Here is a 15016-nt window from a genome sequence, read left to right as displayed (position 1 = left end):
AAATCTGAGAGTTGGATGAAATGAAACAGCCCATCAGGGTCCCCTGCCATCTGGGCAGGTGGTGATTAAAAATTGCAAGCCTCACAGCTTCCCCTGGAGGGCTGTCTGCGGTGGCCACTGAAGATGAGTGTGCAGAGGGGCTAGGCTTCAGGGGTCTGCTGAGGGCTGGCAGGGGAGCTGGGTAACGCCTTTGAAAGTAGCACTTCCTGAGATCTCATTAAATGCTTCCTTCATTGGCCTGACCTGGAGCAAACAGGTTTGGGGATTAAAACAAGCTAAGGCTAGTAGAAGACACCTAACTATGAATTTCGTGGCAATTAAAGTAGAAAGACTTGAGCATGTGAATTTTTTTTTCCCCTAAGAATAGGGCCCTGTAGTTACCTTTTGTTTTTGGTGGTTAATTTAAAATAAGCACAAACTTTGTCTGTTAGCCTGGCTGCCAGAGTTGCATATATTTATTTTCATGACTGTTCTTTTGCATAGCACGGGAACCCATCAGTAACAGGGTATTTATTTGTCTGTGAACATATTTTGGCTTTGTTGGTATCCTCCCTCTACCCCCATCTGCCATCTCCTTGAGAAGTCAGCAAGCGTGAACCAGTAGATTTTCCTCCTAAGTGGATACTTTAATGATTGGTTGATTTCATTCTAGCAGTAGTGGGATGTGCTAGAATTTTATACCCATACTTGCTTTGCGGACCTTAAGAGACCAGCAGCTCTAAAAGTGGATGAGAGCATCTTCTCTGTGCTGAAAGACTTCAGAAAACAATGGGATGGCCTGTTGTCCATTTTGTTCTTCATTAACCATTTCACTGTGAGCAAAGTTCTTGCTGAATTCCACCAAGATCCCTCAGCATAGACATTGCAATCCCTTCTCCCCTGTATCGTCCAGCTGGAAAATGGAAAACAGTCTCATATTTGGGAGACAAGTACATATTTTTAATTAACTAATTAATCACAAATATCGGGTCAGCAAATTCTGGTCTGTGAGCCAAATCCAGCCCATTTCTGTTTTTGTAAATAAAGTATTATTGGAACACAGCCATGCCCATTCATTTCTGTATTATAGGGCTACTTCCATGTGACAGCAGCAGAGTTGATTAGTTGCCCCCGGGGATTGTAAGAGATGCAAAGCCAAGAATATTTACTCTCTGCCCCTGTACAGAAAAAAGTTTACCAACTCCTGAAATATGTGGTGAGCACCTACTGTGTGACAGGTGTTATTTTAGGCACTGGAAGTGCAGCAGTGAACTTCTCCGAGTCCTGTTGGTGAAACATGAATGGATACACATATAATACGTCAATCAGTGGTAAGTGCTGTGAAGCAGTCAAGCAGAATAAGGGCATGGAGACTGACGCCGGGAGGAGAGTGTAATTTTAGGTAGGACCTCCAAGCAAGGCCTTCGTCAGACACCCCTACGAAGCAGTAGCCAGGACGGTGCTCCAGGCTGGGCGCACAGTGAGGCAGAGGCCTGGTGGCAGAAGCTTTGGAGGTAAAAAACAGCTTTTGGAAAACTTTCTCCTCTCCCAGTGTCTCTGCTTCCAGCTGTCTTCCTCCCCTACGAATTTTCTTGGGGAGGAATTTTGAGGAATTATACTATTTTCATTGGGGTGGTGGTGGTGGCAGGATCTAGGATTTAGGCAGTGGTTAATTCACTCGTGTTACAGATAAGAGCCTGTCTCAGCAACGTCAGGAAATAATTACAGGTACACTCTCAGCATTTCCTCCATTCTAAGACATATTTGTTGATCACATTTTACTGTTTGTGAAATCTAGGTGTATCTTACAATTGATGTGCATATTTAATACGATGGCATTTCTTTTTTCCTGAAAAAGCTGTTATTAATCAGTGTGGTACGTTATGGTTATTTTAACCTACAGGAATTGAGGAAATGGGTAGGAAGCGTATATTGAGCCCTTATGTACCAGGAACCAAGTCTTTATCATCTATTGCTTTTATCTCCCAAGCCTAACAGCTTTAAACAACAACTATTCTGAAATTGAGTCTTAAACTGGAATGCCTTTGAGGTCAGATGCTTCTATAGAGGTCCTTTGACCTAAATAGTTGAACATTTGTAATGAGTTTTATTTTGGTGTCTGATTCCTAATCATAGCCCCTAAGAAGGAATGTGATTTTAATACTGGATTTTGTTAATGTGCTCGAGTGTCTGCTAGTTTTTTTCCCGTTTAAATCATAGCCATATGGTAAATTTTCCATTTTGTTATGGTTCTCTTTTATTGATGGGCATGCAGTGGGTGTTTCTTGGAGTGGCCAAGTTTTATTAAAATCTTTCTGGAAGAAAAAAAAAAAGAGGATTGCAGTCAGGCTGTCATTTGGGGCTGCGGTCACCTGAAGGCTCGACTGGGGCCGGAGGGGCTGCCTCCAGGTCCACTGACAAGGTTGCTGGAGGCGGCCTCAGGGGCTGCCTGGGTGACGTTGCAGCTGACTGGCCCCCAGCCTTAATCCTCCATGATTTCTTCCACCTCTTCAAATTATCCTCCAAGCTTGGCGTTTTAGCCTGGATCTCCAGATGGAGAAGCTGAGGCTCAGCGAGGTTGGTTCACTTGTCCCGAGGTTACACAGAAGTCGGCAATTAGACCAGGACAGGACTCCTGATAAGGGACCCCATCCTCTTTGTTTTCTGGGCTCCAAGGTAGTGTTCCTGTGTTTTCACGGTGTTGCCATCTAGGACTGACCCAGGAACCTCTTGGAGGTCATTACATTCCACTTCAACTGTTGGATGTGTTGGTGTGGTCCAGGCGAATAATTACAGCTTAAATGGTCATCTTGACCTTGAGACTCATTTCATTGCCAGCCCCCGCCCCGCCACCCTGTATTCCTCACTTCTCTTTCTCAGCCTCCAGGCAGACTGCGAGCCGCCTCCTCTGGAAAGGCCCTTGCTTCTTTATCGCCCGCTGACCGCAGTGCTCAGGCGTGGCGAGAGTCCCTGGCGGCATTTTCGTGCTGCGTGCCACCTTGGCAGCGAGCAGCTCGTGCTGCACCATGGCTGGAGCCCCTGGCTGGGCAGTGACTTGGTCTGGCGGGGCCTGTATCACGTCATGAATTGGTCCATGGCCAAACCCAATACTGTGGCTCCCTTCTTTACAGAAAAATGGTTAGTATATTTTTTGAAGTAGAAAATAAATGCCTGCCCCTTGCAGGAAACTTTAAAAATATAAGAAAAAAAACTGCCCACAATCCTACCACTTAGTGATAAAAACAGTTTAAGGTTTTGGTATATTGTCATTTCTGTATGTACATATATATTTAAATACATAGTTTAAAAAACACAATTGGAATCATACTATGTTGTACGTGTACTTCTTGGTATTTTTTTATTTAATAATACATTCTAATTATTTTCACGTCATTGGATTGTGAAAACATTTTTAATTGCTGCAAATAATATTCCATAATCTGGATATAAAATATAGATATATTTTAAATACACTTCACTGTCAAGGAAAAGATGTGTGAGGATTTGTTTTCATAGCATGTAAGATTGTATAGGATAGAGAGGAAAGAGGATTCAGCTTGAAGTTAGAGGGCCTGGATTTGAGTTTCTATTTTGCCCCTCAGACAAATTATTTAAATTCTGAGCCTCAGTTTCTTTTTCTGTAAAATGTACATAACATTATGCACCTCGTACCTGTGGGATAAATTGAGATAATGTTGTACACGTCGTGTGACTCTTGTTACAGACCTTGGTTCAGTTGGTACCGTGCCAGCTTCCCATCACCCCACGCTCACTCCTTTGGAATCACGGGTTTTGAATCCTTGTTGTGGGCATGATCCTTACAAGACCCTTTGGAGATGATTCTGCTTAAATGCTGTGCCAGTTTGAATGTACTATGTCCCCTCAGATGCCATTATCTTTGATGTAATCTTGTGTGGGCAGACCTATCAGTGTTAATTAGATTGTAATTCTTTGAGTGTTTCCGTGGAGATGCGCCCCACCCAACTGTGGGTGATGACTCTGATTGGATAGTTTCTGTGGAGGTGTTGGCCCGCCCATTGGGTGGGTCTGAATTAAATAACTGGAGCACTATATAAGATCAGACAGAAGGAGCGAGCTTGCTACAGCCAAGAGGGACACTTTGAAGAAAGCACAGGAGCTGCAGATGAGAGACATTTTGAAGACTGCTGTTGAAAGCAGACTCTTGCTCTGGAGAAGCTAAGAGAGGACAAATATCGCAAGTGCAACTAAGAGTGACATTTTTGAGGAACTGCAGCCTAGAGAGGATCGTCCTGGGAGAGAGCCATTTTGAAACTAGAACTTTAGAGCAGATGCCAGCCACGTGCCTTCCCAGCTAACAGAGGTTTTCCAGACGCCATTGGCCATCCTCCAGTGAAGGTACCCAATTGCTGATGTGTTTACCTTGGACACTTTATGGCCTTAAGACTGTAACTGTGTAACCCAATAAACCCCCTTTTATAAAAGCCAATCCATCTCTGGTGTTTTGCATTCTGGCAGCATTAGCGAACTAGAACAAACGTGGAGTGGTGGTCAGGGCAAAGGGTGGATTAGGAAGTTCTGAGTTGGGGGCCTGGGAGCGGCCTGGGAGTTGTCGTAGTGGTGGCAGTGAAGGGGGTAGTGTTGGAGCTGAAAAGAGATTCCTGAGGCCAAACTTCACCCTGTTCTTGGTTTGCGGTATTGTTAGCTCTGGGGATCCATAGATTTCAGTCAAGTAGAATATGGGAAAATTGCTTTCCCAGGACACATTTCTGGTGGGAATGTGTAGTGGGAACTAGGGAGCTAGCCCTTGCCTCAGAGAATTGTGTAAGGGCATGCTTTCTGTAATGAAAAGCTTCCTGCAAATAGCCATCACCTTTGTTATTGGGTTGGGACTTTTCTAGAAGGGACGGTGGGAGAGCTGTGTGGGTCTTCAGGTAAGAGAAATGGAGAGTAGTTAAAGGCCGACTCACCCCCCACCCCCACCCCCCTGTTGCCATACTGAGGGGCCAGCACATAGCTGTACTCTGCATAAGCTCTGTATCCTTGGCGCCTAGAAGGCTGCTCTGCATATAGTAGGTGCTCAGTAAATGCATGCTGAATGAGTGACTGAGGGAAGACTGCCAGACCAGCCAGACCAGAGGAGGCACAGAGACGGTGAAGGGCCCAGACCCAGCTGTGCAGAAGGCCTGGCTGGGTCTCTGGCTGCACCCCTTACCAGCCACATACCCTTGGTCTCACTTTGCTCCTCTGACAAGTGGGGATGTGAAAACCCCAGGCTGGGAGAACCTGGGTGCCATAAGTGCAGCACGCCGGATGAGAGGCCTGGCCATGGCGACGGTAGCCATTGTCTTTCTGCAAACACAGGAGGCCCGTGGGAAAGGCAGACAAAACGTCAGGGCCTGGTGAAATACAGGGCACATTACCGTTCCATCCCCCTGTTTCTCTTCAGGTGTCCGTGAAGGCAGAAAGAAAGAATAAGTAGCGGGGCAGGCCCTGCGCTGACTTGTGTCCCAGTTGCTCGGGGACCCTGAAGGCTGTGTAACTCACAGTGGGGCCTCTGCCCGGAGGAACCGGCTGTTGATTCGCTGACCCAGAGAAGACTTCCTGGCCGTTGGCCTTTCCATCTTAGGTGGTACCCAAACCTTTCTCATTTTGGTCCCTGGCATGGCTTTTTATTCAAGACTGCAGTTTCAGGGTGTGCAGTTGAGTTCCACCATGAAGCAGATAATGTGGGATGAGCAGTTCAAGGCCTGATATTGCGCCCTCCCACCCACCCTCCCTGCTGTCACCCCTAGGTGGTAAAGTGGACCCACCTGTCAGAGCCCCTTTGTCTCCTTTGCAAGGAAATTCCTTTATTTGTTCTTTTAATACAACTGGCCTTTCAATATCCTTTCAGATCCATTTGGTTTGTCATGGGTGCCGGTTTAAGTTTTCAAGCTTTCTAAAGAATTGTGGGGGTGGGGGGTGTGGGTGGGGGGGCTGGGGATCAGACTTTTTTCTCTTTGTGGCTTTTAGAAGAAAATCATGCACGTTGAAATAAATGATGCAAATATCTGTATTTTATATATCAAAGAGACAAATGGCATAAATGCAGATTATAGGGTAGTCCTTAGAACTGTCCATCACACAAGAGCTCCTGGGAAAGGCGAACTTCCGGCTTGGTACCAGCCAGTTCCACCGAGGGTGCCCTCGCTTTGGGGCAGCTTGCGAGTGTCGGCATATTTAGGTCATTGTCTCATAGATTGATTCAGGATCATCTTAAAAGCCAGCTAGTTTTCCAAGTGTTTCATCTTACATGCACACTTAAAAAAAGTAAAAGCTAATTTCCAATTTCTTATCTTTGATCCACATTGACCAGCCTTCAAATTTTGCCTCCACCTGGGTGATTATTTCTCTTCTGGTTTAAGAACTGGCATATTTGGAGTTCTCTGCTCCTGTCTCTCTCCTTTCTCCCTCCTTTGATTTTTTGATGCTGATTTGTACTTAAACCGCTGTTGTGGTTTATTGTCTATGGTGGGGAGGGAGTGCAAGCAGTTTCTGCAGCTGCTCATGTTTCTCAGCCTTTCTTGTGTCCACCCACCAGCCACTCTCTGGAGGAACCTGCCCCCACCACCACGATATCAGGGAGCCCACTCTTTCCTCTTAACATTTTCTTCCAAGGAAAGATCACTGATGTAAGTTTTTGAGGATGTGCATGGTTGCTGTACTGTGCTTACTGTAACTATGGAGATTCTTCTTTGGTTCTCCATTGCTAGTTGAGGACCCTTGCACTAGGTGACTCCTGGAGACTTTTCCAATTTCCGATGGTTCTGTGCTCAGTGTGTGTTCCAGGCTGTGGTCTCCTGGAAGACAGTTTTCCTAGCTGAGAATGATTCTCCAAGGTCCACTGCCCTCTGTGCAGTACTCATCCAAGAATCCTTCAATAAAACGGATGGATTCAACTGCTTTAAAGTCATGGGACTGTCTGTAGCTGGGCCATAATGTAACATCCAGCAAGAACGTTGGATGCAAGCCGACCTAGGTTCAGGTATGGAGTCTCGCCTTTCCCAGCTGGTTGACCTTGAGTGAAAACAGCTAACATTTCTTGACCGTTTACCATATGAGGATTCACCTTAAATCCATTGCCTCATCTAGTCCTCAAAACAACCCTATGAGAAAGGTATCACCCTTACTTTATTTTATCCAAGCCTACAGAACGTGCCTCCTGATCCCACACCCTACAGCCACTATTCTCTATTGCCTTAACTGCTATGCTGTAACTCATCAACACTACAAAACATTTATCTCTCAGAGCCTCAGTTTCTCCATCTGCAGAATGGAGATAAAATGTCAACAGGATCCTTTGGAGGATAAAATGAGATGAAATGTAATGAACAGTCCCTGGCACATGGGAGGTGCCCAACAAATGCTAGTTCCTTTCTTTTGTTCCCCTGGGTCAAGGGCTAGGGCATGAGAAATAGAAGGACATTTTTTCCCTGCTTGGCAGTCTTGATTATAAGAGGAAAATGTGGGGGATCCCCCTCCTTGTGGCTGGATCATTTCACCCCAGAAGTCTTCCCAGCATTCTGGGAAATGGGGTGGGCAGTGGGAACTTCTTCCTGGAGAGGAATGCATGGTAGGAAACACTGTCAGGCAGCCACTTGAGTCTTGATTGGAAGTGGAGATTGGGTACTTGTCCTTTTGACTCTGGGGAGGACTTGGCATTGGGCACTGGAGACTGAATGTGGCCCTGGAGGCTGAGTGGAGAGTCCCTCTGCAGAGATTTCCAGTGCACCAAGCATGCTCATTAGCACCCCTAAATCCACCAGCAGTGGAGCCCTATTTCTGGTTACTGTTACCCATCTTGGGGTGCTCCCCCTTGGATCCCATGAGCAGACCTGGAGGGAGCCTCACCAAGGAACCTGGATTTGGATTACTCCCTAATTATCTGTTCCAAGCCCTTGAATTTCATCCCATTCTGTGCCGGAGGGTGCCCAGGTGGAAGTAAAAAAACTGATGGGTGCATTGTAGAGACATGCACATGCTACCAAGGGGAAGGGTGAAGTTCCAGACTTTGTGCAAGAAAGCTGTTTGACTTTTTCCCAGTCTTCTTCTTTTAGAATGTAAACGCTGCAGGAGCACAGAGAGTCTCCCCACCTAGATCAGGGGCTCTGATGGGAGAAGCGGAGGTCAAGTCAGGACAGCATCTAGAAGCCAAAAAGGTGACCCTTAGAGCTCAGGGTGGTCCCAGGTGTCACCTGAGAGCTTGTTAGAAATGCAGAAGCTCAGATCCACCTCAGATCTTGGAATCAGAGTCTTCATCTTAACAAGCTCCCCTTGTGATTTGTGTGTGCATGAAAGTCTAAGAAGCTCTGTCCTTAGACTTTCTTTGGGGCTAAGAGGAACTAGGATTATACCCTTTTGCATACCCACCTGCATTTTGTAAAAAATAAAAACTGTTAATATAATGTATTTAGAAGATTAGAATTAGCTAGCTTAACTAAAAGGAAGAACAGAAGGAAACAAAACAATGCCCTGTGCCTGAAAGAGAAATGGAATTGGTTGCTTCCTGGGTTGGTTCTCTCACCCGCACCTTCTGACTGAAGACCCTGCACCATGTGAAGCCAGGATGGTATGTGGTTTGTGTCTTCAGTCTGTCAGTCAGCTGCCCAGCTCAGCCTCCCTCCTCTCTCTATTCTGTTTCCCTTGTGCATTATTTCAAAAACACTACTTTTGGGGAGAGTGTTTGTAGCAAGTGGGAGCTGTGGGTAAATAGCTTTGTTGGCCACTTTTGCTTTTCGTGCTTATATTGTACACCTTAATGTGCTTTTTCTTTTCTTGCTTTATTTTTTTGGATAATGGCAAAATCACTGCTTGTGGGCACTGCCACAGATAATACAAAAAGCCCTTTGAGAAGAGCTTTATCTAAGCACAAAGTACTTGGAATTGAAGACCCCTTAGGGATTTGCTTCTATCGCTCATCTTTTCTCTCTCCTCTCCCTCTTCTTTCTCTCCTGGTTCTTTTCACCCTCTCCCTCCCTGTCCTCTTTCTCTTTTCTTCATTCAAACTTTCTGTGGAACTGGAGTGAGCTACATATTGCCCTATTTTCGGCTGCTTTGCATGTTAGAGAGAGCAGAGTAATTGGTGTTTAACCAGAACAAAAGAGGATCTGTTTTCTAAAAGAAAAAGAATTTTTGAAGTAGACCCTATTGCATCTACTGTCTTTGTCTTCCCTCTCATTAGGAATTGAATAGGATGGCCCTGATGAGAATGTGGGAGAGACCGCATTGGTTGGGATGCTTTTTGAGCTAATTGGTTTGAAAATTGTATTTGATGTGGATCTGAGGGATGTTGGCAAAACACCACATTGGGATATGGACATCTTTTCCACACATCAGCTGAAGGATTGGGTGGGAAGAGGGGTTTCGAAACACTGTTTGCCTTCCTAGGCAAACAGATGGGCCATCTCGAGATTTTGTCTTTCTCCAAACCTTCATGTTGGGCCCCTGTCTCCTCTCCTTGGGTGAAAGGAAGCGTGTGGCTATTACCATCAGGAGTTCGGTATAAATATTGCTGGCTGATGATTTGACTTCCTGTGAAGAAATTTTAATTTGGGGCATTTTAGCAAGGAAGTGAAGTTGGAAAATGATTTTTTCCTTTGGTCAGAGGGAGACAATCTAAGTCTGGAATAGGAGATTGGCAGGGTGTCAGGTGAAAACTTCCGTTGAGCAGATTTAGATTGCCCATTTCTCAATTTATATGTGGAAATTGTTTAGTCACCTCAAGTGGTTACATTCTCTTCTTTCTGGAGCTTACCAGCGAATGATCATATGATAGAGTTTTGTGAAAATGAAGTGAAATTTTAAAAGATTTTCCAAGAATCCTTCAGAGACCATCAAACTATGTTTAAAATTTAAAAAGTGAAATAACTCTACATGAACTTTGAAAAATAAGAGGAAAATGAGTTATAATTGCATCATTCTAAACACCCTCTGCTTTTTAATTTTAGTGTATCACTCATTCTTTGGTTGTTGCTTTCCTTAAACACACACACATTTTAAAATGATGCTAGAATACTGATTACTTTGGGGATTGTATTGAGGAAAATATTTATTTAATAGTGCCAGTTAAAGGGTTCTGTGACCTTGAGTCCTCTTTTGAGATCATCCAAATTTGCAAAAGGTTGATATTATCTTGCAAAATCCAGTGCCAGATAAAAAAGAGGTACACAGATATTGGTGCCTTCCCTCAGAAACTGTGATTAAAATAAATTTTATTGTCTTTGTTTTGTTACTTTATCTTTCTGCAAAACCTGTGAGATCATAAGGGTTAAGCCATCTTGACCCCACTTTTTCTACGTGAGGAAATGGAGCTAAGTTTAGACGGAGGGAGTTAGCCAGCAGCCTCCAGTCCTCTGGTTTATGGACCAAATCACTCTTTCTCTCTCCTTTCTTTTCCCCTCTCTCCCTCCCTTCCAACTTTCTATTTGAAAATAAATTAAAATTTATAGTAAAGTTTTAAGAATGATACATAGGACACCCATATACCTTCCACTCACATCTACCCTTTGTCACATGCTCCATCCATTACTCTCTTTCTCTGTAGATGAATATTTTTAATCCCTAAACCTTTGGGGAGTAATTATGTATACCTGATGGCCCTTCACCCCCAAATACTTCAGTGTTCCTAAGAGTGGGAATAGTCCATTTCAAAACCACAGTACAGTTATAAACTACAGGAATTTAGCATTGAGTCAATGCTTTCATGTAATCCTACCATCCAAATTCCAATTTTGTCAGTTGACTCAATAATGTCCTTTTTTTCCCTCAAGTACAGGGTATAATCCATGATCAGGTATTACATTTAGTTTTTTATGTCTGTTTAATCTCCTTTAATCTGGAATATTTCCACAGTCTTTCTTTGCCATTTATGTAACATTGACATTTATGAAGAATATAATCCCCGCTCTTTTATTTTTTTCAACAGAACATTTTTGACTAATGTTTTCTCTTGATTAGATTCAAGTCATGCATTGCTGGCCAGAATACTACATAAGTGTTTTTGTGTCCTTCTCTGGTCAAATCTGGAGGCATGATGTCCTTCTGCCCCTCTTTTTGGTGATAGTAATTTCGATCACCTGGTCAAAGTGTTGTTTGATTTCTCCATGGTCTAGTTATTATGTTTTCCTTTGCAACCAGCAAGCAGTGAGGGGAGACACTTTTAAGACCATGCAAATATTCTGTTCCTCATCAAAATTTCCCCTTAGAGTTAGCATTCACTTCCTGATCTAGCCTTTACTATGATGGCTGCAAAATGATTTTCTGACTCCCATGTTCCCTCCAGGTTTACCAGTTGACACTTGGCACTCCGCTGTAAGCAAGTGCCCTTCCTTCTCCCACATTAATTCTTTTATTTATTTACTGTCGGTATGGATGCATAGAGCCCTGTTTTTTCAATGGCTTATTATCCATTAGTGTACTTGATTTTTTTGGTGCTTTAACTGCCCCAGATTTAGCCAGTGTGAGACCCTTCTTTGTGGTTCTTTACAATATACCTCTGTCATTTTTTGAGCACTTCTTTACTTTCTGGCTCATCTTGTGTCTATCCTGCCTCAGCTCTGGAGTTAGTCGTTTCTCCAAGAAGCTGGTTTCTTTTCATGGGGAATGGATTTAGAGACCAAGATCTGGGTGCTACTTGAGTGTCTTTGCTCATTGTTATTGGGTGTCTTTGCTTCTGGGCCTTTTCAATGGACAGAGCTAAGAAATATATGCTTTTAAATATATGTACATATGTATACATATGGACATATACATGGGAAATATACATGCATATTTTAGAAATCAAGAGCTCACACCAGCCCTCCAGTTCTAGTCCATCTGCACAGGCTTCTATCTTGCCTCCCCTATTCTGGGGTTGTGTGTCCTTCTTCCATGGAGACCCTGGCTCTTAGCATCAGCACATTTACTAGTTTGCTTAATCGTATAATAGATCTAAAGTAGAACTAAAGTTGCTTGCCCTTTCCACTACAAAAAGCATACCTGAAAAAAAAAAAAAGCAAACCTATTTTAAGAAGTTCTCATATGCACACACACAAACAGAAACACAAAAACATAAAAGAGTTTGGGATTTATTTGTAGTCACCCCCCACACCCCTTCTCCCCATCCCAAGACTGAGGGTATACAGTCAAATATAGTACTCCTGAAATACTTGCATTTGCTCCCTCACTCCACCCCTTACGGTTTGATTTCTTTTTTTTTTTTTTTTTAATCTTCATTTTATTGAGATATATTCACATACCACGCAGTCATACAAAACAAATCGTACTTTCGATTGTTTACAGTACCATTACATAGTGGTACATTCATCACCCAAATCAATCCCTGACACTTTCATTAGCACACACACAAAAATAACAAGAATAATAATTAGAGTGAAAAAGAGCAATTGAAGTAAAAAAGAACACTGGGTACCTTTGTCTGTTTGTTTCCTTCCCCTATTTTTCTACTCATCCATCCATAAACTAGACAAAGTGGAGTGTGGTCCTTATGGCTTTCTCAATCCCATTGTCACCCCTCATAAGCTACATTTTTATACAACTGTCTTCGAGATTCATGGGTTCTGGGTTGTAGTTTGATAGTTTCAGGTATCCACCACCAGCTACCCCAATTCTTTAGAACCTAAAACGGGTTGTCTAAAGTGTGCATAAGAGTGCCCACCAGAGTGACCTCTCGGCTCCTTTTGGATTCTCACGGTTTGATTTCAATGTCAGGTTTTTTCCTTTTTCCTTGCCATTCTTGTTAATTTAATTTTATTTTATATGTAGGACATTAACGTGTCTCCGAAGATCATACAAAAATGTTTGCTTAGAGAATTCCCTTGCTTATATCTTAGCCCATCCACCTCTTACAGGGAACCAACTTCATTGTTTTCTGGTTTGTATTTCTTTTTGTAAAGATAAGCAGATGCATGTATGTTTTCCTATTTCCCCTTCTTTCTTATATACAAAAAATAGCACAGAATATATACTCTTGAAGGCATTTTATTTTTTTAAATGAACTAAAGTCCGTACTATATTCACATTTCCCCACTTTTTCCCTAATGTTTTTTTTTTTGGTCCATGTTCCCACATTACATTTAGTCATTGTCTCTTTAAGCTCCTCTTGGTTGGGACAGTTGGATCTTATTTTTTGAAGTATGTTTATAGGTGGTAGATGGAGGAGGAGAAAAAGGAAGGTCAAAGGTGAGAGACTAAAAATTTAAGGTCCATAGCCCCCAAATGTTATTCTATATCACCATCATGATTTTTACCATATCCTCCTGCTACCTGTGCTTTTAATTACTTAATAGTTTTCTTTGTATTTACAAGAAAACTTTTCATTGCTGCCATAAATGGGAAACGACTGTTACTTGCCATAAATAGAAGTTAACTCAAGTACTACCAACAAATGCAGTTTTTCCCCTTGTCTTCAGAAAAACTGAAAGACAGTTGACAAGGAGGCACTTTTTCACAATGTGACTTGGTGCTTGTGCTGGTTTGGGGTTGTTATGTACCCCAGAAAACACCATGTTCTTTTAATCCATTCTTGTGGGTGTAGAGCTGTTGTTGGTTACAACCTTCTGATTAGGTTGTTTCCATGGAGATGTGACCCAGCTCATTCGAGGTGGATCTTGATCCCCTTGCTGCAGTCCTCTATGAGATGATAAAAGATGAAACTCAGAGGGCACAGAGAAGCTGAGAGAGAAACGCCCGAAGACATTTGGAGACAGCCATTTTGAAACCAGAACGAGGAAAGAGAAGCTAAGAAAGAAAACGCCCTGGGAGAAGCAAGAAGGACCCACAGAAACTGAGAGCGCCATTTTGAAAACAGGGTCCAGGAGAGAAGGACCAGCAGACATTGCCATGTGCCTTCCCGTGTGACAGAGGAACTCCACATGCCAGCAGCCTTTCCTCAGAGAAGGTATCTTCCTCTTGATGCATTAATTTGGACATTTTCATGGCCCTAGAACTGTAAATTTGTAGCCTAATGAATCCCCATTGAAAAAGCCAACCCATTTCTGGTATATTGCATTCTGGCAGCATTAGCAAACTGGAACAGTGCTGTTTAATGGCGCATGGGGGTGTTTCATAAACCCACCTTGAGTAATGGAGTCGTCCATCCCTCGAGTTCCATACCCCATCCTCTGGGATTTGTTGTGACTTCGGCCGACAGTAAAGCGAGAGCTGTGTACCTGGAATTGTGTTAGGCAACCTATGTGTACTGAGGCCCCTTCCAGTGGATGAGCCAGCTGAACAGCCGCCTCGCCGTGAGAAAAGATGCGTGTACACCTGGGCGCAGAGTCCTGCGCTGGCCAGGAGGGTCAAGCAGAGCCTGGTGGGCTGGACAGCTTGTGATCACAACCAAGCGATGGTTCACACGGGCCTTCCTGTGACCAGATATCCTCATAGGTATTGGGTTTCCTTGAATTTGACTTTTTTTTTCCTTCCAAGCAGATTTATTGAATGTAGCAAAATTCTACATACAAAGTGACCTGGACCTGCTGCTTCAGAACTTGATCCGTTCTTACCAGTATTTTGATAGGATAGTCTATAGAGTGTCTAAAGGCAGATTACCCAAAATAAAAGGAAAAATGCCCAGTGTACATTAAGTGAATAGCCTAACTACTGGAGTTTTAATAGCTCTGTAAGATAATTAACATAGGTAGGGTTGAGTGCCTGTGACAGGCTGGAGAATTGATATGCAGCTTGAAGAGGCTGTTTTCTGCACTGCTCCCATTATGCCATCATGTTTCTGGATCATAATGTTCCCATGAAATGATTCTAGACATACACAGGACTATCGGTGAGGTCAGAGGTGAGCTCAGCTGCTTGCTGGGCTGGAACAGGTATCACCCCAGCATGCTCATCTGATGGGGTCCCTCAGCAGCTGGGCTTAAACCTTATGAATCTGTGCATAGGACTGCAATAAAATGGATGGATTCTTCGTTGTGTCCTTCAAGTGCCTGTCCAAGCTCGCCTCCGTCCCACCCACCATCTGCCCTGGCCCAGGATCTTGCATCCTGAATCTGTCTTTTGATGA

General features: G+C 43.5%; 1 protein-coding gene and 1 pseudogene across 7 annotated transcripts in view; one reads left to right on the top strand and one right to left on the bottom strand.

The window, feature by feature from the left end:
- MSI2 (musashi RNA binding protein 2) overlaps nt 1–15016 on the top strand; it is a 392076-nt gene that overhangs the window by 70203 nt on the left and 306857 nt on the right. The window lies entirely within an intron of this gene.
- On the bottom strand, nt 14630–14995 carry LOC119513774 (annotated as a pseudogene).

This window comes from Choloepus didactylus, chromosome 18 (assembly GCF_015220235.1).
Source record: "Choloepus didactylus isolate mChoDid1 chromosome 18, mChoDid1.pri, whole genome shotgun sequence".
Taxonomy (NCBI): domain Eukaryota; kingdom Metazoa; phylum Chordata; class Mammalia; order Pilosa; family Megalonychidae; genus Choloepus; species Choloepus didactylus.
Note: the sequence above shows the minus strand (reverse complement) of the source record. Positions and strands in the feature narration are given on the sequence as shown.